Below are 23,077 nucleotides of genomic sequence, written 5' to 3' on the forward strand. Positions count from 1 at the left end.
CTAAAAAAACTACTTTCAAAAGGCCAAACTAAAAATCGGATATGCCAATCCATTTATTTTCAAACTATAACTCAAATGATATCAAACAAAGTAGACTATTTCCTCAAAATAAACACACCACTTTTACCCTGCTCACAATCAAAAAACAATAGACCTCACTGTGCGCCACATCTGCAACAATTAGTTCTACACTTAAATGGGTTACCATGGCTACCCACAGCACCCCCAATAGTCACTATTAAAATGGCTCCAACAATATGTATTTTGTAATGAATCAGACATGTCGGGCAGATCCATTTGCAACAATAATTTTAATGGGCAGACTTCAAGGAAACGTAAAGGTTCTCAACAAAGAGCAACACAAGGCAAAGGTCCAGTCTGATGCCCGGGGAGGGGTTCAACTCAGGTGAGAAGGTCCGGCTCGAGCCGAGATCGGCAGCAGACGACAAAGAGGCGTGAGACAGGCTTGGTTCGGGGCAGGCGGCGAGATATCAGAGTCCAGTAACAGGCACGGGTCATTAGGCAGGCTGCAGGCAGACAGAGAGGTTAGTAACAGGCTGGGATCGGAACAATAGAGTAACTTCGCTCAGACATGCAACATGGGGTGAAACAATACTTCGCACTGAACGCTGAGTTAATGGGGCAGATATAGTCTCAGGGCGAGAGCTTAATGCGGGACAGCTGGGAAGCAATCAATGCTTAATGATCACTGCCGTACTGAAGCAAGAGGCACTTAGTATTCAGGGGAGAGAGAGCGAGAGTGCGTGGAGTTGGCAGTGCTGGGCGCCGTAACATATTTGTCTCGCATCTCTTCATTGAAGGACCAGTAGTCTCGATACAACAGTTTTTTAACACCCATGAGTATGTTAATTGCCATTCAGAGAGAAGAATTGTCACTGCATCTTTAATATTTCAATCCTTCAAATCCATCTCTATGTTAACTCTACTGATCTTCACCAGTATTCTGATCTCCATCACAATTCTCACTATCTCCCTGAATTTCACCACTATTCAGCTCTTCATCATCATCTTCCTCACTGCACTCACTCTCATTACTTCAAGAACCTGATGGTATGACTCTCTAAATACAGAAAGCAGAAGCATTTTTCCATGTGATTTAGTTTTTTTCTGTATTTGCATTGTGGTTTCTGTGAGTTACCACCATGTTTTGTCAATGTTACTATCTATTATGTATATATGCATAGTGGTTACTGTGCAAAACGTCTAGGTTACTGCTGTAACCCCATTCTCTGATGGAACGAGACGTTGTCTCAATGTAGTGACACTAGGGGTCTCTATTGAGAGCCGTGGATTCCTCTTATCTTTGAGAAAAGGCCAATTAGAATTGGCAAACAGAATTTGCATGTCCCTTCCCCGGACATACGGGTATAAAAGTAGGGAATTGTGCGACTGTTAATCATGTTTTCCGCTGAAGAGAAGAGAAAAAGGTCCAGCCATTACAGTGGTTGGTAAAGTGTTGTGGCAAGAGGGACATGACGTCTCGTTCCCTCCCTTCTGTCACTCACTTCGATGTTGTGTCGATGTAGTGACACTAGGGGTCCCTATCTAAAAACACCACAGCACTGAACCATGTTACGTGAACTGCTGATGCAGGTGCAAGCAAGCTGTTGCCTGCCAAAATATCAGGTGCATCAGACTACACATAACCTTCCCCAATGCCCCACAAGATGTCATATATTTTTTGGTCCCCCCATATCCCTGACGGGGGGAAAGCGACGTAACTAGCATGGGAGCAGGCCGCGCCAGCCGTGGCCTTTTGTCTCTCTATGTTTTCTCTCCATAGAGTGTTAGATGCAGCTGGGGCCATCTAACACTCTAATACTCATCAGGGAAGTGGTTCTTTTCCAATCCTATTCTTTCAGGGGGAAAAACCCCCAAGTAGACCACGTCAACATGTGGCAAATACATCAGATGGGCTTACAAGCCACACATGGAAGTGGCACAGTGGTAGGTCCTGCCTGGCCAGGGAGGAGCTCTACAAACACAGCAACCAGGGGCAGAGGAAACTGCCCAAGGGAGATGCGGGTCCGCCGTCAGGGCGACCGTACTGTGAAAAATACAGCACAGGGTGTTACTGTGATAACCAGACCTGTGGAGCACCTATTCCAGTACAGGGTATTTGGTACCCATAGTGGGTCTTATCGGGAATTCCCCGGCCGAATTCGCGAGCCAGAGGGCTAGGGAGGAAAGACATCCAGGACCCACAAATTTTGTGGATTCAATTGGGGGTAAGAGGGCACGTCTTCACCTCAAGAGAGGGGAAAGGCACTATGCGCAAGCGGAACACCTGGTCAGCTATTCCGTATTACTGAGTTCTACGTTTAGCATCCAGACGCCTCTAAGAAACATGATGATCAGGTTGTGCTTCCCTAAGGACTTACCGTCCACTGCATCGTCGTGAGCCGATATGGCGGCTACATAAACCTTCAAGGTGGAGGGTGACAGCCGCCTCTCCTAGAGGAATGAGAACACTGACCTGACTGCGCACCTCTGCATGTCTTCAGATTGGGAAGAACACCAATTTGCAAACAGACACCACTTTAGGGCATAGAGCTGCCTGGTAGAGGGAGCTCTGGCTTGAGTGATCTACAACAGCTGGTGTTAGTCCATTTAGATCTTCCGTGTCCTGTCCAAGGGCCAGATGTGGAGGTTCCAGAGGTCTGGGCATGGATGCCAGTGGGTGTCCCATCCCTTCCTCAGGGGAATCTGCCAGGGAGGTGCTGTCGTGAGGAGCGTGAGATCCGAGAACCAAGTCCGTGTGGGCCAATAAGGGGCCATGATAGATACAATTAGAGGGATGATAGATACAGTTAGAGATGGATAGAGTGATGATAGATACAGTTAGAGACAGATAGAGGGATGATAGATAAAGTTAGAGATGGATAGAAGGATGATATATACAGTTATAGACAGATAGAAGGATGATAGATAGGGTTAGGCATGCCTCTAAGATTTATTAGTTGGAACGTCAGAGGTATGGGTAATCCTGTCAAGAGATCTAAGGTTTTTACACATTTGAAATTTTTAAACTCTGATATAGTATTTTTACGCATAATCTGACTCAATCTGCCAATTTTATGTGGCAGAACGGTCTCGTTGATCCATGGAGATCCCGTAACCCCTCTCTTAACACATTTTTTTTTTCTCCCAGGTGCATCATTCCTTTTCGAGGATTGATAATTTTTTTTATAGACAGTACTCTTAATTCTTGTGTAGTTTCTACTACAATTAGTGTTGTTCAGCTGTTTTGTACTACCAGGGGGAATCCTTACCAGATGCCCAAACCACCTCAACTGACTCCTTTCAACGCAAAGGAGCAGCGGCTCTACTCCGAGCTCCTCACGGATGACTGAGCTCCTCACCCTATCTCTAAGGGAGAAGCCCGCCACCCTTCTGAGGAAGCCCATTTCAGCCGCTTGTACTCGCGACCTAGTTCATTCGGTCATGACCCAGCCTTCATGACCATAGGTGAGGGTAGGAACAAAATTTGACTGGTAGATCGAGAGCTTTGCCTTCCGGCTCAGCTCTCTTTTCGTGACAACGGTGCGATAGAGCGAGTGCAATACCGCCCCCGCTGGCCCGATTCTCCGGCTATGACGGATGACACTCCCTCCACATCCAAAGCTTTCAGCATTTCTGGTCGGATCTCATCAATCCCCTGGGCTTTGCCACTGTGGAGTTGTTTGACTACCTCAGTGACCTCCCCCAGGGAAATAGAATCTGATCCCCCATTAGCCTCCGGCTCTGCCTCTAGCATAGAGGGCGTGTTGGAATTTAGGAGTTCTTCAAAATGTTTCTTCCACCGCCCAATAACCTCCTCGGTTGAGGTCAACAGCATCCCATCTTTGCTGTATACAGCTTGGATGGTTCCCTGTTTCCCCCTCCTAAGGTGGCGGACGGTTTTCCAGAAGCACTTTGGTACGGACTGAAAGTCCTTCTCCATGGCTTCTCCGAACTTTTCCCACACCCACTGCTTTGCCTCCTTCACGGCCGAGGCTGCAGCCCTTCGGGCCAGTCGGTACCTTGCAACTGCCTCCGGAGACCTCCGGGACAACAAATCCCGGAAGGCCTCTTTCTTCAGTCGGACGGCTTCCCTGACCACCAGTGTCCACCACGGTGTTCGAGGGCTACCACCCCTTGCTGCACCTAAAACCTTGAGGCACAGCTCTCCACCGCGGCTTCGGCAATGGAAGATTTGAACATTGCCCACTCCAGTTTAATGTCCCCAACCTCTGCAGGGATGCCTGAAAAGCTCAGCTGGAGGTGTGAATTGAAGATCTTGCGGACAGGGACCTCCTCCAAACGTTCCCAGTTCACCCGCCCCCTGACCCAACACACCACCAGATGGTGATCGGTTGACAGCTCTGCCCCTCTCTTCACCCGAGTGTCCAAAACATATGGCCTCAGATCCGATGACACGATTACAAAATCGATCATCGACCTTCGGCCTAGGGTGCTCTGGTACCACGTACACTTATGAGCATCCTTATGTTCTAACATGGTGTTTGTTATAGATAATCCATGACTAGCACAGAAGTCTAATAACAAACATCCACTCAAGTTCAGATCGGGGAGGCCGTTCCTCCCAATCACACCTTTCTTTAAGTGGAGTTTACACTAATTATGGGATCTACCGTACCGGTTCTAAAGATAGGTATTGGAGTAGAGAAAATAAATATATCAACACTGATGAAAAATCAATAAACCCAAGTGTATTAACAAACCAATAATATTTACAACAATAACAATCAAGGTGTGGTGTATATACATGTAAAAGTGAAGTCCAGAGTGCACAGAGTTATATACAGTGTTCAGATCAGCCTCACCGGGAAGTTTGATAGTCCGTGAGCACAACCAAGTGATGAAGTGATGAAGTGATGACTGACCAATGTCCTCTGATAAAAAGTAATCCTGGCTGCGAGCCAAACGAATAACCTCCAGGAGGAACGGCATCTCAGCGTTCCCAGGACAGTCACCAGCGTAATCCAATTTGTGAATGAACGGGTTTGTAGATGTGCGTACTCGCAAATGAGCGTCTGACAACCGGCATAGCGGTTCCTTAAATAGAAAGTCAATGATACTTCCTGTTTACGTGGCAGGAAAACACGTAACATGAAAACACGCGAAGATCTCGCGTGAACAGAGATGGGGATCAACACACAACAGCTGAGGGATTGACAGATAACAGGGGAAAGCAATATAACTAATAAGCAATAATGACAAACATAATTAGTTTAATGTCATAACCCATATATATATCACATCCCCTTATGTGGCCACGCTACACAGGTGTCCCTGTCATTTCCCATGTGCGTTGAAGTCACCCAGCATCACTATGGAGTCCCCTACTGGAAGGGGAGTACAAGAAGGCCGAATACTCTGAACTGCTGTTCGGTGCATATGCACAGACAACAGTCAGAGTTTTCCCCACAACCCGTGAGGCATAGGGAGGCTGACCCTCTCATCCACCGGGTAAACTCCAATGTAGCGGCTCAGCCGGGGCTCGTGAGTATCCCCACACCCGCCCGTCGCCTCACACCCTGGGAAACTCCAGAGAAGAATAGAGTCCATCCCCTATCCAGAGCCAAAGATCCAGAGCCAAAACTGTGCGTCGAAGTAAGCCCCACCAGATCCAATTGGTAACGCTCCAATTGGTTTCTCCAATGGGTGGTGGGCCCAAGGGATGTAGAGGGGGGTGTCACATCGCTTCTTCGGGCTGTGCCCGGCCGGGCTCCGTGACAAGCCCGGCCACCAGGCGCTCGGCGACGAGCCCTCCATCTGGGCCTGGCTCCAGACGGGGGCCCCGGGCTTCCTCCGGGCAGGGTAACTCCTCCTCTTGCCGTTTTTTTCATGTAGTCTTTGTGAACCATTCTTAGTCTGGCCCCTCACCTGAGACCACTTTGCCTTGGGAGACCCTACCAGGAGCACCTGGCTCCAGACAACACAGCCCTCAGGATCATAAGGGCACACAAACCTCTCCACCACGATAAGGTGCTGGTTCCCGGAGACCTTACAATGTATAAATCTGTATTCAGAATGAACATTTTGATATTTATAATTCATATGTTGTGGTGTCTTGTCTGTCAGCTGATCAGATATTATTTACTGTAATGAAGATGAAAATAACTCACTAATTTTTAAGTCTAAATAAATGATAATTTTCATGATTAAGATATTTGTGTTATAAGACTGCACAGATATAAAAACATTGATTGGATAGGTAATATTCATTGAAATCAGGTGATTTCCTGTTAAGTCAATAGAATTTTTAGGCATAGCAATATGGCGGCGCAGTGTCTCACCTCATCCAAGTTCTTCCACTCAAATTCATTTGTCACAAATCCCATCAGCGTTTTTACAAATATATATTTATAAAAGGTCCTTTCTCCAGCATGGACTGTTGTGGAGAACTCAATCTGAAAACAACGGCAGCTCATCACATAATGGTTTAACCAACATTCATAAAGTATTTCGATTACTGAAGAGATTACTTTGTATTTTATTGTAATTTGTTTCATTTAATATTTAGTTCTTTCAAATGGAAAACATTTATACATATAAATGATATAAAGTGCATTTGAACAGCGGTGAAACACTTTCTTATGATGTGTTACATTCATACGAGCAGACAGAGAAGTACATTTGAAGTAAGTTTGGAGCAGAAGAAATATAAATAAATCTTGTGTAAATTGTCAGTTTGTAATGTTGTGAGGTTTTGGTTGCATGTTCAGAAGTTTGTTCAGGGTGAGGGGTATTTTTACTTTAATTCACTTCTTCATAAAAACAAAAGTGAAACTTCATTCCATATTCAAAAAGCGTATGCATTTCCAGTGTCAGTAATGATTGTACAAGTGTAAATCTGTCCTGAGTAAATGGATTTGGTAAATGGATTTCAGGAGAATACGTCATCTTCAGGATTGATTACAACACCAGAAGACATCACCCAACACAAGCCAACGAGTAACTTTATGAGAGCAATGCTTTAATATCACATTTGTAAAACTTTAGCAATGTTATTTGTACATTATTATACAAATTATAAAAAAGTCAAATCAGCTCTATTGTCACATAATCATACACATAACGCAAATAACATCATAATACATCATCAAGACAAAATGTTATTATTATTATTTTGTATTATTATTATTATTATTTTTCAGTTGTTCTGATTCTTCTTTTTTAATAATGCAGCAGGAAGACTGATCCCATGTTCTCTCCACAGTATCATCTCAATATTAAGCAGCAGAATCATTTCTCTGAGCAGGTTATGAATTAAATAATAAATTAATATTTAGTTTTTCACCTCCTCTGTGGAAAGAGGCCACAGCTTCAGCCATGCAAAGAAAGTTTTAAAATATTGCCTAAATCATGTGTCAGGAGTGTAATGTGTATATTGATGAAACGTTATGACATAAAGCACTTAAGATTAAGTTAATTTTTTTTCTCTTTCAAAGCAGTACAAATAGTTCCCTTTACAAAAAGCTACACTTCTGATGCTGCGCTGAGAGCGCTTTGGGAACACCCTTTAGGTGTGAGCAGCTGTGAATATGTGTGGAACATGTCAATGAACATTGACCGGAATGTATAGCCTCTGCCGGTGTAATCACTGGATGCACCTGTAGCAGGGCTATAAATAGATGCGTCACTGGCACGTCGTCAGATATTTGTTCTTCAGAGCTCTCTGTGTGTGTGTGCTTCATGAGCCTGTCAGAACTTTCTTTCCTCTGTTAGGAGATAGAATTGGTTAGGTAGTGCGCAGAAGACCTTTTCTCCTTTCTCTTTTCTTTAAAAAAAAAAAGAAGAAAAAGAATGATTGATAAACAAAGCAAGCTGTGTGTGTTCTGATGTTTACACTATGGCTGAAACGGACACGCACCAGTTTTGTTTTGTGTGTTTGGGGGAAGAGCATGCTGCTCTTGCGTTGCGGCAGAGCGGGTGCAGGCATTGCGATCTGTTTACAGTCAAAATGCTTCACACTCGTCTCGCTTACTTCCAAGAGCCAGCGCCCACTTTTTCATCGTGGGGCTCACGCATGGATCTGGCTGAGAATTGAGAGACGGGTCCGTCCATATCGCTCGCTCTCTCCCCAGATCCAGCTGATCCTTCTCGTAAGCTTGAAGCGTGCCTCGGCGGTTCACGAGGGGGATGCTGAACCTCTGTACGTTCCACGCACAATAATAAAGCGGCTAACAACAGACACCCCCCAAACTCTGTCTGGTGGCCAAAATAAATAAATAAATAAAAGATGGAAGGGAACACTGTATCAGTCCCTTCCTTTCCTCTATGACCTCCATAACAAATATTCTTATTCATGGAGGAATCCTTATACTTCCCATGTCTTCGTGCCCTCGACGTTGATATATTTGATTATCATGGGTGCTGAAGCTCGAGGGTATTCGGTGATGCCGCCGGTAGAAGAGATACTTGCGGGTTATCTCTCGCCTGGCTCGGCATCATCGCTAAAGAGACCCACTCTCCCCACAAAGCTGTGCAGGACCACCTCCACGCTTGTGGGGAAAGCTTATCAGGCAGCAGGTCAGGCTGGTGCTGCCCTGCACACTATGGCAGTGTTACAGGCGCACTAGGCTAATCTGTTGAAGTACCTGAGTGTGGGCACCACGATCGACGAAGAGGCTTTCTCTGAGCTTCGTCGAAACACGGATCTGTCTCTCTGCAAGACCAAGCAGGCGGCCCACACCATTGGCCGGTCTATGTCTGCTTTAGTCAGCACGTAGAGACACTTACGGCTTAACCTATCAGGCATCAGAGACAAGGACAAAAACTTTCCTTCCCGATGCCCCGGTTTCGCCTTCTGGTTTATTTGGTGACACTATGGATATAGTTATCACCAGGTTCCATAAGGCAAAGAGTCCCAAGGAAGCCTTTGGGCAATTCCTTCCTCGCCACACTCAGGGGAGGGGCCGTCGGCCACCCAGCCCTGCCCCGGTCCTTCTAGACGGGAGGCACAAAAACAAAGCATAGCAAATCGTGCTTCCCCTCGTAAAGACTGGGGTCGGGTTTGTCGCCCTCAGCAGCCCCCAAAGCAAGACTTCAGGGCATTTATTTCTAAAAGGAATAAACCCTTACGGTTTTGCGCCCAGCCTTGTGGGGGTAGCCCCCCTCGGGAAGGGGTGCGTGTATCATCCACTTCTTGTACACAAAATATAATTAATACATTAATAGAGAGTTAATATATGTATCCTACTATTGATTATGTATTAAGTGTGTTTTCCATTAATATTTTTTTTTCCCCCATTCATTTTCTGTTGCCTAAAGATTCTTTGTGAGGATAAATCCAGAGGATGGAACAAAATGCACCACAAAAACCGGAGTGAGTCGTAAGACAGGAGAAATGGTGAAGAGGAAGATGACAATCATCAAAAACAGAGTGTCCTCCTTCCTTCGCCAGCTAACAGAATTTGAGTGGAAGAACTTGGATGAGGTGAGACACTGCGCCGCCATATTGCTATGCCTAAAAATTCTATTGACTTAACAGGAAATCACCTGATTTCAATGAATATTACCTATCCAATCAATGTTTTTATATCTGTGCAATCTTATAACACAAATATCTTAATCATGAAAATTATCATTTATTTAGACTTAAAAATTAGTGAGTTATTTTCATCTTCATTACAGTAAATAATATCTGATCAGCTGACAGACAAGACACCACAACATATGAATTATAAATATCAAAATGTTCATTCTGAATACAGATTTATACATTGTAAGGTCTCCGGGAACCAGCACCTTATCGTGGTGGAGAGGTTTGTGTGCCCTTATGATCCTGAGGGCTGTGTTGTCTGGAGCCAGGTGCTCCTGGTAGGGTCTCCCAAGGCAAAGTGGTCTCAGGTGAGGGGCCAGACTAAGAATGGTTCACAAAGACTCCATGAAAAAAACGGCAAGAGGAGGAGTTACCCTGCCCGGAGGAAGCCCGGGGCCCCCATCTGGAGCCAGGCCCAGATGGAGGGCTCGTCGCCGAGCGCCTGGTGGCCGGGCTTGTCACGGAGCCCGGCCGGGCACAGCCCGAAGAAGCGATGTGACACCCCCCTCTACATCCCTTGGGCCCACCACCCATTGGAGAAACCAATTGGAGCGTTACCAATTGGATCTGGTGGGGCTTACTTCGACGCACAGTTTTGGCTCTGGATCTTTGGCTCTGGATAGGGGATGGACTCTATTCTTCTCTGGAGTTTCCCAGGGTGTGAGGCGACGGGCGGGTGTGGGGATACTCACGAGCCCCCGGCTGAGCGCCGCTACATTGGAGTTTACCCCGGTGGATGAGAGGGTCGCCTCCCTATGCCTACGGGTTGTGGGGGGGAAAACTCTGACTGTTGTCTGTGCATATGCACCGAACAGCAGTTCAGAGTATTCGGCCTTCTTGTACTCCCCTTCCAGTAGGGGACTCCATAGTGATGCTGGGTGACTTCAACGCGCACATGGGAAATGACAGGGACACCTGTGTAGCGTGGCCACATAAGGGGATGTGATATATATATGGGTTATGACATTAAACTAATTATGTTTGTCATTATTGCTTATTAGTTATATTGCTTTCCCCTGTTATCTGTCAATCCCTCAGCTGTTGTGTGTTGATCCCCATCTCTGTTCACGCGAGATCTTCGCGTGTTTTCATGTTACGTGTTTTCCTGCCACGTAAACAGGAAGTATCATTGACTTTCTATTTAAGGAACCGCTATGCCGGTTGTCAGACGCTCATTTGCGAGTACGCACATCTACAAACCCGTTCATTCACAAATTGGATTACGCTGGTGACTGTCCTGGGAGCGCTGAGACGCCGTTCCTCCTGGAGGTTATTCGTTTGGCTCGCAGCCAGGATTACTTTTTATCAGAGGACATTGGTCAGTCATCACTTCATCACTTCATCACTTGGTCGTGCTCACGGACTATCAAACTTCCCGGTGAGGCTGATCTGAACACTGTATATAACTCTGTGCACTCTGGACTTCACTTTTACATGTATATACACCACACATTGATTGTTATTGTTGTAAATATTATTGGTTTGTTAATACACTTGGGTTTATTGATTTTTCATGTTTTTTTCGTGTTGATATATTTATTTTCTCTACTCCAATACCTATCTTTAGAACCGGTACGGTAGATCCCATAATTAGTGTAAACTCCACTTAAAGAAAGGTGTGATTGGGAGGAACGGCCTCCCCGATCTGAACTTGAGTGGATGTTTGTTATTAGACTTCTGTGCTAGTCATGGATTATCTATAACAAACACCATGTTAGAACATAAGGATGCTCATAAGTGTACGTGGTACCAGAGCACCCTAGGCCGAAGGTCGATGATCGATTTTGTAATCGTGTCATCGGATCTGAGGCCATATATTTGGACACTCGGGTGAAGAGAGGGGCAGAGCTGTCAACCGATCACCATCTGGTGGTGTGTTGGGTCAGGGGGCGGGTGAACTGGGAACGTTTGGAGGAGGTCCCTGTCCGCAAGATCTTCAATTCACACCTCCAGCTGAGCTTTTCAGGCATCCCTGCAGAGGTTGGGGACATTAAACTGGAGTGGGCAATGTTCAAATCTTCCATTGCCGAGCCGCGGTGGAGAGCTGTGCCTCAAGGTTTTAGGTGCAGCAAGGGGTGGTAGCCCTCGAACACCGTGGTGGACACTGGTGGTCAGGGAAGCCGTCCGACTGAAGAAAGAGGCCTTCTGGGATTTGTTGTCCCGGAGGTCTCCGGAGGCAGTTGCAAGGTACCGACTGGCCCGAAGGGCTGCAGCCTCGGCCGTGAAGGAGGCAAAGCAGTGGGTGTGGGAAAAGTTCGGAGAAGCCATGGAGAAGGACTTTCAGTCCGCACCAAAGTGCTTCTGGAAAACCGTCCGCCACCTTAGGAGGGGGAAACAGGGAACCATCCAAGCTGTATACAGCAAAGATGGGATGCTGTTGACCTCAACCGAGGAGGTTATTGGGCGGTGGAAGGAACATTTTGAAGAACTCCTAAATCCCAACACGCCCTCTATGCTAGAGGCAGAGCCGGAGGATGATGGGGGATCAGATTCTATTTCCCTGGGGGAGGTCACTGAGGTAGTCAAACAACTCCACAGTGGCAAAGCCCAGGGGATTGATGAGATCCGACCAGAAATGCTGAAAGCTTTGGATGTGGAGGGGGTGTCATCCGTCATAGCCGGAGAATCAGGCCAGCGGGGGCGGTATTGCACTCGCTCTATCGCACCGTTGTCACGAAAAGAGAGCTGAGCCGGAAGGCAAAGCTCTCGATCTACTGGTCAATTTTTGTTCCTACCCTCACCTATGGTCATGAAGGCTGGGTCATGACCGAAAGAACTAGGTCGCGAGTACAAGCGGCTGAAATGGGCTTCCTCAGAAGGGTGGCGGGCTTCTCCCTTAGAGATAGGGTGAGGAGCTCAGTCATCCGTGAGGAGCTCGGAGTAGAGCCGCTGCTCCTTTGCGTTGAAAGGAGTCAGTTGAGGTGGTTTGGGCATCTGGTAAGGATTCCCCCTGGCCGCCTCTCTAGGGAGGTGTTTCAGGCACGTCCAGCTGGGAGAAGGCCTCGGGGAAGACCCAGGATTAGGTGGAGAGATTACATCTCCACACTGGCCTGGGAACGCCTCGGGGTCCCACAGTCAGAGCTGGTTAATGTGGCTCGGGATAGGGAAGTTTGGGGCCCCCTGCTGGAGCAGCTGCCCCGCGACTCGACTTCGGATAAGCGGTTGAAGATGGATGGATGGATGGACATCGTAAGGTCTGTCCATACAACTTAATTCACCTTGTACAGTTATTCACAGTGGTTATGTAATTGTTATGTGTTAGATCATACTGTTTTTATCAGTGCAGTAACTTAATGTACATGATTCAACAGTGTTTTAAACGGTGGTAAAATTTATATTTAATATAATAATAACAGTTAATTTCTATTTGAATGGACCTGCTAGTAAAACGTCAATGAATTCACGCTGTCCAGTCTGCAGTCCTTTAACTGTTGATGTCTTCAAGAGTTCTCCGAGAGTCTGAAGTGGACGTTGTCAAAGTTCACAACTTATTCAGAGAAATAACGCTGGCTGTTGTGAAAGGACATGAAACATTTGTTGCTCCAAGGAAGACCTCGATAGTATTAGAGGTGCGTTTTATAATATTTATTGTATTTGAATCAATTTCTGCTAATAATTAAATATATATATATTACGCATGACATTAAACATGATCATATATATATATATATATATATATATATATATATATATATATATATATAAATACATGGTCATGTTTAATATGTCATGCATAATTACATCCATAAATATGGTTTGTTAGGTGAATTACCTGTGTCAGCAGAGTAAATGCAGTAGATTCACACATTTTGGTGATTTATATATTGTAGATCCTGTGCGTATTGATGATAAACATGACAGATAGCCGCAGTAAAATATACTTTATTGACAAATGTCCTACAGCAAATCCTGTCTGATTGATACACAGCCCACTGGGTCATTTTTGGTCAAAATATCACCTGTCAGTCATTGAAGCCCTCTTGCATTTAGGCATAAATAGATGGCCGCTGGAACACTTCCTGTGGCTTCACTTTTCAAGTTACAAGTTTTTTGTGCCTTCTTTCTGCCTTGTGCCATGTATTCCTTTTTATTTTTTCAAAAATGTTATTGAGAAAAAAAGGCATACTTCCTGTCACAATGATACAATGCAATTCACATTTTTGTTAGATACATATATGCACATACATATATATATATATAAAAAAAGAAAAATTAAAAAAAGTACAAAACAGCTGAACAACACTAATTGTAGTAGAAACTACACAAGAATTAAGAGTACTGTCTATAAAAAAAATTATCAATCCTCGAAAAGGAATGATGCACCTGGGAGAAAAAAAAAATTTGTTAAGAGAGGGGTTACGGGATCTCCATGGATCAACGAGACCGTTCTGCCACATAAAATTGGCAGATTGAGTCAGATTATGCGTAAAAATACTATATCAGAGTTTAAAAATTTCAAATGTGTAAAAACCTTAGATCTCTTGACAGGATTACCCATACCTCTGACGTTCCAACTAATAAATCTTAGAGGCATGCCTAACCCTATCTATCATCCTTCTATCTGTCTATAACTGTATATATCATCCTTCTATCCATCTCTAACTTTATCTATCATCCCTCTATCTGTCTCTAACTGTATCTATCATCACTCTATCCATCTCTAACTGTATCTATCATCCTCCAACTTTATCATCCCTCTATCTCTCTAACTCTATCTATCATCCCTCTAATTGTATCTATCATGGCCCCTTATTGGCCCACACGGACTTGGTTCTCGGATCTCACGCTCCTCACGACAGCACCTCCCTGGCAGATTCCCCTGAGGAAGGGACGGGACACCCACTGGCATCCATGCCCAGACCTCTGGAACCTCCACATCTGGCCCTTGGACAGGACACGGAAGATCTAAATGGACTAACACCAGCTGTTGTAGATCACTCAAGCCAGAGCTCCCTCTACCAGGCAGCTCTATGCCCTAAAGTGGTGTCTGTTTGCAAATTGGTGTTCTTCCCGATCTGAAGACGTGCAGAGGTGCGCAGTCGGGTCAGTGTTCTCATTCCTTTAGGAGAGGCGGCTGTCACCCTCCACCTTGAAGGTTTATGTAGCCGCCATATCGGCTCACGACGATGCAGTGGACGGTAAGTCCTTAGGGAAGCACAACCTGATCATCATGTTTCTTAGAGGCGTCTGGATGCTGAACGTAGAACTCAGTAATACGGAATAGCTGACCAGGTGTTCCGCTTGCGCATAGTGCCTTTCCCCTCTCTTGAGGTGAAGACGTGCCCTCTTAACCCCAATTGAATCCACAAAATTTGTGGGTCCTGGATGTCTTTCCTCCCTAGCCCTCTGGCTCGCGAATTCGGCCGGGGAATTCCCGATAAGACCCACTATGGGTACCAAATACCCTGTACTGGAATAGGTGCTCCACAGGTCTGGTTATCACAGTAACACCCTGTGCTGTATTTTTCACAGTACGGTCGCCCTGACGGCGGACCCGCATCTACCTTGGGCAGTTTCCTCTGCCCCTGGTTGCTGTGTTTGTAGAGCTCCTCCCTGGCCAGGCAGGACCTACCACCGTGCCACTTCCATGTGTGGCTTGTAAGCCCATCTGATGTATTTGCCACATGTTGACGTGGTCTACTTGGGGGTTTTTCCCCCTGAAAGAACAGGATTGGAAAAGAACCACTTCCCCGATGAGTATTAGAGTGTTAGATGGCCCCAGCTGCATCTAACACTCTATGGAGAGAAAACATAGAGAGACAAAAGGCCACGGCTGGCGCGGCCTGCTCCCATGCTAGTTACGTCGCTTTCCCCCCGTCAGGGATATGGGGGACCAAAAAATATATGACATCTTGTGGGGCATTGGGGAAGGTTATGTGTAGTCTGATGCACCTGATATTTTGGCAGGCAACAGCTTGCTTGCACCTGCATCAGCAGTTCACGTAACATGGTTCAGTGCTGTGGTGTTTTTAGATAGGGACCCCTAGTGTCACTACATCGACACAACATCGAAGTGAGTGACAGAAGGGAGGGAACGAGACGTCATGTCCCTCTTGCCACAACACTTTACCAACCACTGTAATGGCTGGACCTTTTTCTCTTCTCTTCAGCGGAAAACATGATTAACAGTCGCACAATTCCCTACTTTTATACCCGTATGTCCGGGGAAGGGACATGCAAATTCTGTTTGCCAATTCTAATTGGCCTTTTCTCAAAGATAAGAGGAAACCACGGCTCTCAATAGAGACCCCTAGTGTCACTACATTGAGACAACGTCTCGTTCCATCAGGGAATGGGGTTACAGCAGTAACCTAGACGTTTTGCACAGTAACCACTATGCATATATACATAATAGATAGTAACATTGACAAAACATGGTGGTAACTCACAGAAACCACAATGCAAATACAGAAAAAACTAAATCACATGGAAAAATGCTTCTGCTTTCTGTATTTAGAGAGTCATACCATCAGGTTCTTGAAGTAATGAGAGTGAGTGCAGTGAGGAAGATGATGATGAAGAGCTGAATAGTGGTGAAATTCAGGGAGATAGTGAGAATTGTGATGGAGATCAGAATACTGGTGAAGATCAGTAGAGTTAACATAGAGATGGATTTGAAGGATTGAAATATTAAAGATGCAGTGACAATTCTTCTCTCTGAATGGCAATTAACATACTCATGGGTGTTAAAAAACTGTTGTATCGAGACTACTGGTCCTTCAATGAAGAGATGCGAGACAAATACATATTGTTGGAGCCATTTTAATAGTGACTATTGGGGGTGCTGTGGGTAGCCATGGTAACCTATTTAAGTGTAGAACTAATTGTTGCAGATGTGGCGCACAGTGAGGTCTATTGTTTTTTGATTGTGAGCAGGGTAAAAGTGGTGTGTTTATTTTGAGGAAATAGTCTACTTTGTTTGATATCATTTGAGTTATAGTTTGAAAATAAATGGATTGGCATATCCGATTTTTAGTTTGGCCTTTTGAAAGTAGTTTTTTTTAGTAAGCCATCTACACCGGAGCAAACGCGTACATTGCTGGACTGAAAAACAAAGGGTGTGCCAACACATATTATTTCTAATGTCATCTCTAGTTCTTTATTTTGTGGTGGTTACTTGATGAAACCACCTAAAAAAATGACCGTTGTCCCAAAACTGACCAAATCTGATCCCATGATTGTTTTCATTTTTTTATGGTTGGTAACATGTTCATGACACAAAAACAACACAAAATGAATGTCATGTTTAAAAGGATTTCTGTGTCTGCACCTGAAAGGGATCAATTAAATGATCAAATGTATTTCAAGGCATTACAAGCTCCTCGTGCTGTTTGCAAATTAATATTAATTGTGAGAACAAAGGTCATTTAGGTTCATAATTTTGTTTCAGTTCTGTGGCCAGTAGTTCTTCATTTATTTTTGTGTTTTCTCTGTTCTCTGTCAAAATAAATGAGTACATTAATCTTTAGTCTGTTCATTCACATGCACAACTGTTAAATCACCTTTAAATTAGTTCTGTTCAAATGAGGACATAAATTAGTTTAATCTACTGCATTTAAAAGCAAAAATTACCATCTATTGATCCACAACATTGCCACAATGACAGACTGGCAGAGTCACAATGTTACATTGTGTCAATGAATCCAGGAATGTCACGACGTGACCATTATGTTGCCAAGACGAAAGTTTGTTCATCACGTTACATTATAGTTACGTAACAGTCACATAGTTTGGCTAGCTGAGTCATCCCCAAAAAGGTTTCAAGTAGTTATTGGAAGGATAAATCCTAAACAAACACATGATGGAGGGTTTTATTCAGAATCAAAACAAACGCTTACACGTTCAACTTTAAAAAGAAGAATGTTAGCTCGGATTGAAAATAATGCAGAATCTGATAAATGCAGAATAATGCAATATCTTTACAAAAACACATGGGTATCTGTTGTATGCATAATGTGGAGGATGAGGGTTTAGGAGATTTAATGTGCAATACAATGAATACTAGTTCTGTCAATCAATCAATCGGAGGTGGTAACACTCTACATTTACTCTGTTACATTTACTTGAGTAACATTTTTGAGAAAATTTACTTTTAAGAGTAGGTTTAATGGTGGGTAATTTACATTCTTACTCAAGTGAAATTTTAATGAAGAAATGTACCCTTACTTCATTACAGTGGGGACATTACTGTTGTTACATGACTGGTTTTAATGTAATAAGTGTTAATGAATGTGTAATTTGAGATTTTTATGAATGTGTCTTTTATGACAGCAGAATTTTACACAGCTCTGTCACTCGACTCCCATCACTCATCGTTCAGCAGCAGGTCAGCAGTCAGGGCTCAAAATAAACACTTTTTATCAGCATACAGAACTACAGAACTACAGATTCAACTTAAGAAAACTTGTTGAGGTAAGTTGTGGTGATGATAATAATGCTGGGTTGTTTGCTGTGGTAATGGTCAGTTTCAGTGTGATTCTGAAACTACAGGCTGTTTTCACCTCAGTTTTTAATTATACAGTGTAACGCAATATAAACGGGCAAGAAGGAGGTGAGAACCGGCTTGGCAATATAAATAATATTTTAATGAAAAATTAAACAAACGACACAAACACATAACAGTCAGCTGACCTTCCGCAGTCGGCCTTTATCCCTCTCGGAGGCTTACTTAGCCTGATAAGGGACCGGGTGTGTATAATCACAACCCTGCCTTCTGCCCTGTCACATACCGTTTCTTATATCAGTGCTGCAATGCATCAGTGCTTATAAATTCATTTTGCAAACTGTCTACATCGGACGCGAGCGATGTCGCATTGCAACTCCATGCCGACACGTCCATTGTCGAAAGCATCATTTTGTTTTAAAATCTCCACCCGTGTCTTTTAAAGCACAATTTACAAATAAAATCTTAGAAATCTACAAAATCAACTCGTCATGATAAATAATTTATTTGTAAATGTAGATTTTCAGCAGATACTGTTCTTTTAAAATATGAAACGCTCAAGATTGCGATGGAAAGGGTTGAATGCACCCAAACCTCTTCTTTCTTTCATGGAAATGAACATACAGTATCATACAGTATTATAATAATATAAGCAATAAGCAATATAAGTAGTACACAAAATATATCTTTTATAAAAAAGAACAAATACATCTTATTATTGCATATCATTATTTGCATACAGTTTTTCAAGTGCTCAAGTTTTAATAATCAATAAAAGCATTTTTATGTTTTATATATTTATTTTTACTAAAGGCTAAGTAGATATTGTACATCAAAAAATATATAAAATCAGGAAGTTATTTTGAATAACCATCAAAGAACCATTCACAACATATTCTATAAATAACGTCTAGGTTATTATTGTAACCTCCGTTCCGTGATGGAGGTAACAAAACCTTGTGTCTAAGAAGCGAAACTAGGGGTCTCTCTTGAGAGCCTCGCACACCTCTGAACTTGAGAAAAGGTCAATGAGAAATTGGCAGACAGAATTTTCATGTCCTGCCCCCAGACATACGGGTATAAAGGGAGGGAAATGCGTCTGTCCATTCAGGATTTTGCCCTGAGGAGCCGAGAATGAGGTTCAGCCATAACAGTGGCTCGGTTCAGTGTCGTGGCCGGGAGGACATAAAGTCTCGTTCCCTCCATCAGGCAACGGAGGTTACAACAGTAACCTAGATGTTCCCCATCTGTCGTTCACTTAAACGATGTGTCGAAGAAGCGACACTAGGGGTCCATATTTAATCACGCCATGCGCTGAACCATGTACGTGTGCTGCTGACGCAGGTGCAGGTAGGCAGTTTCGTGCAAAAGTGACAGGCCGCATCAGACTGCACGTACCCTTCCCCAACGCCCCATAAAATCGTCATAACCTTCTGGTTCCCGACACCCCAAAGGGGGGGGCAAGGCGACGTGTCAAGCATGGGAGCAAGCCGCACCTTTTCTCTCTCTCTGTTTCTCGCATAGAGTCAAAGTGGCTGGGGCCATCTTAACACTATCACATGCATCGGGGAAGGCGTTCTTTTCCAAATCCTATTCTTTACCCACAGAGACCACAACCTGCCCAGGCTGGGGGAGGTAAAGAGTGGAGGAATACATCACATGGGTTTTCAGGCCACATGTGGAAATGGCGCGTTCTACCTGCTGAGAGGGAGGAGTTGCTACAAACACGGCAACCTGGAGTCGGCAGGGACTGCCATAGGGAGATGCAGGTCCGCTCGCAAGGGGACTGTACCGTGGAAAATACACACAGGGGAATTCCTCCACTGAATTCGCGGACCAGAGGGCTAGGCAGGAGTCATCCAGGGAGCCGAGTTAGTGGGACCTCCGGGGATAAGAGCGCACGTGATCGCCTCATTGGAGGGGAAAGGCGCTAGGTGCAAGCGGTACACCCGGTCAGTTGATCCGCATTACTGAGTTCTACTGGCTCAGACCTGAGAAAACACGGGATGAGACTGACTCAGCCCTGAGATTGTAAAATCTCATAAAGGTATTGGGTGTTGCCCAGCCCACTGCTCTGCATATGTCTACTAGGGAGGTGCCATTGGCCAGTGCCCACGAGGATGCCAAAATTCTCATAGAATAAGTCAGCATTTTATCACAAAATCATGTCAATTCGCACAAGCCCGCTGTGCAGCTTGTTGTCCCATGGAGTGTTTATTTGACATAATTTCTACTTTGTACCCATTGCCGCCATGCTTCTGAAGCGTCAGCTAATGATTAACAGACAATTCAGGTTAATTATATTTCCACTGGCAGTGCCAGCGCTAAAAAACAGAACAAGATGCGCTTTTCATATGGAGTTCAACGCGACGCTTGCTCCCCTGACACAAATAATGTTCATATCAGTGAAAAGAAGACCTGATGATGATAAATCACTCTTATTCTCTCAGGTGAGTGTGTGTTTCTCTTTTCTATGGGAATCAGTCTCATCCTGTGAATTGTGTGTTTGTCCTGATAGTTTGCTCTTCTCTGCTGTTTTCAGTGAATGTGTTCCACATCAGTATCACTTTGTGAATCAGAAATTGAGCTGGTCTGAAGCTCAGAGATACTGCAGAGAGAATTACACAGATCTGGTCAACATCAACAACAAGAACGACATTGAAGAGCTGCTAAAGAGTGTGAATGATGATCAGGTTCAGTTTGTCTGGATCGGACTGCACAAGACAAACAATAAGACATGGAAGTGGTCTCTGGGTGACCCTGCGTTCTACACAGGAAGTGATTCACAGTATCGTAACTGGGCACAGGGACAACCAAATGAAGATGAAGACTGTAGTATTATGAATTCTGGAGGATGGAATGATTATAATTGTACTCAACCCTTGAAATTCATATGTTACAATGGTGAGTGAATTATGTGCTTTATCTCTTAAAACAGTCAACATTGTATCATTTAATAAGAGTACATGTTGTTGATCAAACATACAATAAGTGCTTTATTTGCTTTTATTTTTGGAAAATTCTAGTAGTGAGAAATACTACAATTTAAAATATGACTATTATTTAATTAGTCTTTTAATAATTGTAAATGAAAATCAGTGAGAGCTGTTTCTTGTGTTAAAAAGACAGCAGTAAAGGACACATCCCTGTTCATCAGTCAGTGATTTGGAGAGAAGCTCAGAGTTTCTGTAGAGATCATCACACAGATCTGGTCAGTGTGAGGAACCAGACTGAGAATCAACAGATTGAGAAGATCAGAACTGACGGAGGGATGTCTGGAGTCTGGATCGGTCTGTTCAGAGACTCATGGGAGTGGTCCAATCAGAGTGAATCTTCATTCAGAAACTGGAGAACAAGTGTTCCTGATAATGTTGGGGAAATGAAAACTGTGCAGTGCTTTGGGTCAAGACAGAACGTGGACGATGGGATGACTTGAACTGTGATATAAAAACTCAGTTTGTTTGTCATGAAGGTTTGTAGATCCACTCACATTCAGAGAATGAATTTCACTGCAATAGCTTTAAACATCTGCAAGTGTAATATATTTGCATCATAGTTTTAAACCATCTCACCTCTAGATTGTGGTCTGTTGTGTGTCCAGATGAACTGGTTTTGATTAGATTGAATCAGAACAAAGAGTCATGTGTTTAGAGAGGAATGAAGCTGTGAGATAAGTGATCAAGTGATGGAAGTGGTTAAAGACGCCTCCACTGCAGTGGTGTGGATGGGTCTACATCAATACTGTGTCATGAACATGTGGATCTGAACATGTGTGTTATCAGAACTGGGCTGCAGGTCACGGGACAGGACAGGAAGATTGCAGTGTTGGACCGAGAGTTGGAGCAGTTCAGTCTGGATGGGTCTTCCTCAAACTCACAAACTCAACTTCATCTGCACCAACTCTCAAGGTATGAGACTGTGTGTGTGTGTGTGTGTGTGTGTGTTGTAGTTTTTTCTATATCTTAATGATTCTTTAGTTTTTTTTTTTGCCTTTTTTTTTCTTTCTCTTTATGTTCTGAATGAAGACTGAATCATCGTCATCATCAGCATCAGCATCATCATCTCATCTGTCCTCTGTGGAGCCACAACATTTCACCATGTTTGATTTCCATTTGAAACTATATTATTATTATTTTATAAATATGTCCATTTATTTATAAAATAAATAGTTCTTTTATTATTGAAGTCCTGAGATGAATTATGTGGTTCAGTTCTCTTGATTCCGAAGTGACGAGATGATGGATACAAACATTTACACTCTAATTAATTTCACTTTGCTTTACTATTGTACTTTGGAGATAATATTTAGTGCCAAAATGTAAATGTGAACTCTGTTTAAAAATGTTTGACAGAATGTCAGTGATTGTCTTCTTGGGTTGTTTTGTCAAATGAAATACTTTAAAAAGTTTGTTGGATGACTTTATTAATGAGGCTTTAGTTGACTGTGAACCACTTTAAAATAATGGGCTTATGAACAGGAACACTGTGATTCTTGTGAGTGTTTCTGCTTAGATTCGTATGTACATTAAAATGTATGTTCTTCATCTAAATAAAAATGATCTTATAATGTAAGACAGTTTAAATGTTTCATGACTTTTCTTTGTGCAGATATAGTTTTCCATCTGCAGTGTTTAATGAAACTGTCTGTGTGTCTTTGTGAAATATGACCACTAGAGGGAAACGTTAGTCATTTCTAAAAGCATGTAGATTAAATGATGACAAGCAAGAGCAGATTGTCAATGCTAAGATTACATAAGATCAAATATTGTATTCACTGACTGTCCATGATTGTTTCTCATTTACATTAGTCATCAAAGCAGCCTACAATTAATAAAGATACTTTTGAAAATGTATGAAACATTTAAAGCTGAAGTACTGTATGTAATTCCAGCGTCACCGAATAGAATTGAACAAATAAACAATGATTTCATAACAGATTTAACATCTGCCACTGGTCAAATGAAGAGATTGACCCTCTCCAACACAAACCATTGGTCCAGTAATGAGGTTGGGGCGGATCTTTCAAAACAAACAGAGGACATGTAACATGAACATCGCTGAAT

The 23,077-nt window shown here is 43.5% G+C and overlaps 1 protein-coding gene across 3 annotated transcripts in view; it reads left to right on the forward strand.

Moving 5' to 3' along the window:
* Positions 1–22,565, forward strand: part of LOC127640694 (SE-cephalotoxin-like) — a 74,726-nt gene extending 52,161 nt beyond the window's left edge. The window contains exons 5-9 of one of the 3 annotated variants that reach the window (XM_052123389.1): positions 9,301–9,466; positions 20,557–20,918; positions 21,140–21,486; positions 21,797–21,922; positions 22,040–22,565. The gene's annotated coding sequence lies outside the window, so the exon portion shown is untranslated. Of the gene's footprint in view, positions 1–9,300; positions 9,467–17,842; positions 19,036–20,556; positions 20,919–21,139; positions 21,487–21,796; positions 21,923–22,039 lie in introns of those variants that run through there. The other 2 variants (XM_052123390.1, XM_052123392.1) reach the window with 2 other exon arrangements.
* The last annotated feature ends 512 nt before the right edge of the window (positions 22,566–23,077 follow it).

The sequence above is a fragment of the Xyrauchen texanus genome, chromosome 49, assembly GCF_025860055.1.
Source record: "Xyrauchen texanus isolate HMW12.3.18 chromosome 49, RBS_HiC_50CHRs, whole genome shotgun sequence".
NCBI classification, from domain to species: domain Eukaryota; kingdom Metazoa; phylum Chordata; class Actinopteri; order Cypriniformes; family Catostomidae; genus Xyrauchen; species Xyrauchen texanus.